The sequence below is a fragment of the Vanellus vanellus genome, assembly GCF_965231255.1.
Source record: "Vanellus vanellus genome assembly, chromosome: 1".
Classification (NCBI taxonomy): Eukaryota; Metazoa; Chordata; class Aves; order Charadriiformes; family Charadriidae; genus Vanellus; species Vanellus vanellus.
This window is the reverse complement of record NC_138905.1, coordinates 14,380,702-14,385,233: the sequence shown is the minus strand read 5'-3', so window position 1 is coordinate 14,385,233 and position 4,532 is coordinate 14,380,702.

Genomic DNA, 4,532 nt, shown 5'->3' with positions numbered 1-4,532 from the left:
ATGAACCTGGAAGTAGCTCAGCAGGGTATTATCCAGGTTCTCTGTCCTGCCATTGTCTGTCAGAGCAACTCTGTGGATGCACAGAGAAGCTTTTGTCACACAGTCCAACACAGTTTATATAGCCATCGTGCCTTTCTGTGTGTAATAGAGTGGAAATTGTACCTGTCTAAAAGCTGTATAGGAATTAAAGATCCTGATGTTTTATTATTTTTTTTTTTTTTTTTGCCAAAGGTTCACTAGAAAGCCTCCTGGAGTGCATTTCTTAGTTTAGGACCTACAGAAGGAAAATTCTTTTTACTTTACAAGTTATTTCTAAATTTGTAAAGCTTTACATGAAGGCTGCAGTTCTAAACCACCTATTCATTGGTGGATTTAGTGGGAGTAGTGGAGAAGGAATGAGGATAAGCACAGTCCAAGAAAACTAAGAGAATGCATTCCTTGTGACCCCACCCAGTCACTTACACCTTTGTGCTTGTTTTAAAAAAAACTTTTATTCCGGCTTGGAATAATTTTATAATCACTCAAGGTGATAAGCGGAAGGGCATAGGGCACTGGGGAATGAGGCCAGAGAGGAAATAAATAAATGAGACAAGATGTGGTTCCTAAAAATGCCTCAGTTTTTGTGCCTAGCCTCTTTAGACAGTAGGAACAGACCTTGCAATAACTCTGCTTTTCAGTATACATTTGGGAGAGCATATTTAAATAGAGCAGCAGTATTGCCAGCAGCCCTTTGGCTGATGGTAGTCACCTGTATTTCGAAGCTTAAAGATACAAAATAGTTAATAGACTTTTCAGTTTGTGATCAAACTTGGGATTCCCCAGCACAGGTGTGTTTTTCTACTATAACGCTATACTAGTACTGCCCACCCATGCTTTGCCACTATTTAGAATCATAGAATCGTCTAGGTTGGAAGCGACCCTTTAAGATCATCGAGTCCAACCATCAACCTAATGCTGCCAAAACCACCACTAAATCACGTCCCTAAGTACCATGTCTACCTGTCTTTTAAATACCTCCAAGGATGGCGATTCCAACACTTCACTGGGCAACCTGTTCCAATCTTTGATAACCCTTTCAGTGTAGAAGTTTTTCCTAATGTCTAACCTAAACCTCCCCTGGCACAACTTGACGCCATTTCCTCTTGCCCTATTGGTTGTAACATGTGAGAAGAAACCAAAGCTCTCCTTTCAGGTATCTGTAGAGAGCGATAAGGTCTCCCCTCAGTCTCCTTTTCTTCAGGCTAAACACAACCCCAGTTCCCTCAGCCATTCCTCATAAGACTTGTGCTCTAGACCCCTCACCAGCTTTCTTGCCCTTCTCTGGACTCACTCTAGCACCTCAATGTCCTTCTTGTAGTGAGGGGCCCAAAACTGAACACAGTACTCGAGGTGTGGCCTCATTAGTGTTGAGTATAGTGGGACAATCGCTTCTCTAGCACTGCTGGCTGCATTATTCCTGATGCGGGCCAGGGTGCCATTGGCCTTCTTGGCCACCTGGGCACACCGATGGCTTGTATTCAGCCAGCTGTCAATCAACACTCCCAGGTCCTTTTCCACCAGGCAGCTTTTCAGCCACTGTTCCCCAAGCCTGTAGCACTGCATGGAGTTGCTGTGGCCGAAGTGCAGGACCCAGCACTTGGCCTCATTGAACCTCATACCATTGGCCTCAGCCCATCAATCCAGCCTGCCCAAATCCCTCTGTAGGGCCATCCTACCCTCAAGCAGGTTGACACTCCTGCCTAACTTGGTGTCATCTGTGTTAAAGCAACTCTGTGCTTAGCCACCAGGAGAAAGGTTTTGTACTCTTAAAACAGGCATGTAAATGGATCTGCCACTGACTCCCCCTGTTGCTTTAGGTAGTTCAGATACGTTCAGGTTAGATACACAAGCTTAGGAGCAGAAGTGCCTTATTTTGTAATTATGAGCCTATTAAATCTGCATTAGTCACACAGTATACTTCTTCAGACAGTCTTCATGTCTCCAGCTTTTTTTTTTTTTTTTGTCCCCATAGTCATATTTTGAATCTAAGGAACAGCAGCCAAATTATTTTCCTTAGAAATTTTATGGCATTCTAATTCATGTGGACTGGAAAAAAATTGTCCTCTACAAGAATCCGTGTAGATTGGCTTGACAGCCATGCTTTAAGGTCTAAGACTGGGAAAAGAAACTACTTAATTATTAGTGATAGTGTTATAAATTTATGTTTGCTTCACTTTTTTTTTTTTTTTTTAACACCTTCAATTTGATAACAGCAGTAATGACAAGAACAGGCCTTTATCAGTCAGATAAAGAATCACCAACTCTTAAGTCCTTCACATACAGCTTTTAACTACTTCAGCTCAACCCTTATCTGGCTGATAAGATTAATGGCAGTGTTTCTTACAGCTTTTTCATGTTATTCTTGCTGTGAAGTTCAAAGGTTGTCTGAGAGCAGTATTTCACTATTAATTAAGACTCGGGTGCTCAGAGATTGCCTTTCTCTTCATTTGAATAAAGGTCTGGGAGTTTTCAGAAATCATAGCGGTAAGCTTTCGTTTCATGAAAATGACAGTACCTGCTTTTGCTCTTCCTTGAGCATGCTGGGAGTGAAGGGCAAGGCTGAATTTCCAGGCCTTGTATTGGCAATGTGTTATATTGCTATTCAGCAGACACTTGGAGAGATGCTTCAAGCAGTCACGAAATGCTGCTATTTTGCTACTTTTTGGACAATGCGTGTCATGTGTTGTAAACACAGGCATCTCAATTCTTGCTCTGTGTGTGCTTTTGCAAAAGAGGTGGATAATATTAAAGACTTTCATCTTTATTGTATTATCTACAGGTTAGTATTCACAATGGTCATCAGAGACATGTTTATGTAAGGCTGTTAAGATGAAGTCAGTGACATGGCACGGAATACAGAAAGTGATGCATCCAGTTATAGTTTGGCGTTGATTTAGGACCTCTTTTAACAGTGTGTGATTTGTTCTCCGTGTTCTGGTATCCACTGTGAACCATAGCTAAACACAAGATCCTATTGTATTCTCCATCAGGTTTACTTTTGCATTAGATGGTTCTCATGATTCAATGCAGTATAACTTCCTTGTTCAAACAGAATCAGAAATGTTCCATCTAAAATTTAAAAACCTTCAGACTGAGTGATGGTGAAACTTGGGTTGTGACCTCTGGTAGTATTTCAGATTAACACGCCATCATCTGGATAACTGATTTACAGTTGAGCCCTGTTCAGTTAGTCAAATACCTCTGTATCATCTATTTCATCATGACAAACACAGGCAGGACTGAACTGTTGCTCTGTACATGCTCATACTACCTGGAAGAGGCTGGTCATGTGTACAGAAATGAGAAAGGAACTGGAGACCTTAAGACCTCTCCACGTCTAGATTTATGTTACAAACTTGTGTGGCTCTTCCAAATATTAACCAATCTACTTGAAGCTTAACAAACTTGAACATGGAAATTATGTATCCGAATCAGGACCTGAATTATTTGGGGTTAGCAGAGGGCTATGTCTTTTTGGAACAGGAAGAAGGGGTGCATGTTTTTAAAACCTTGGATAGAGGTGTTTTGACATTATATTCTCATTTTATTGGCACAGTTTGGCCAAAACCAAGTCTCTGAACTGATTTGGTTTGTGTCATTTGCATGCAGCTATAGTTTTTGTTTGTTCTGATTTGTTTGAGTGGTTTTTCTGTTTAAGACTGATTAAAATTGCTTCTTAATTTGTAAATGAGGCTGATGTTGCCAGAACACACCAATTAATTACCAGAAAAGATATGTTCTATGTGAATAATGACATAAGGGCCCATTATGGATTCGCAGAATGGTTGAGGCTGGAAGAGACCTCTGGAGATCATAGAGTACAACCACACTGCTTAAGCAGGGTCACCTAGACCAGGTTGCCCAAAACCATGTCCAGTCAGGTTATGAATATCTCTAAGGATGGAAACTCCACAACCTCTGTGGGCAACCTGTTCAAGTGTCTGATTATGCTTGCAGGTTTTTTTTTTTTTCTTTATGTTTAAACAGAATTTCTTGTATTTCAATTTGTGCCCAGTGCCTATTTATTCCCTGCTGCATCAGGTATTTATATCCATTGATACAATTTCCCTGCCAAGCTGTCCCTGCAGGCTGAACAACCCCAGCTTCCTCAGCCACTCCTCATATGCCAGGTGCTCCAATTTCTTAATCATCTTTGTGCCCCTTTGCTACATCCTTTCCAGGATGCCCATGTCTTCCTTGCACTGGGGAGTCCACAACTGGACCCAGCACTCCACAGGTGCCTCACCAATGCTGAGGAGAGGGGAAGAATCACCACCTCCCTCAACCTGCTGGCTATGCTCTGTGTGATGCAGCCTAGGATGCTGCTGGCCTTTTTTGAACATAACCCAGCAATGTGTCCTTCTGGCAATATTTTGTCCATCAGGACCCACAGGTGTTTTCCTGCACAGCTGCTTTCCAGATGATTGAATCCCCAGTGTTTACTGTTGTGTGGGGCTATTTCTCCCAGGTGCAGGACTGTGCGCTTCCCTATG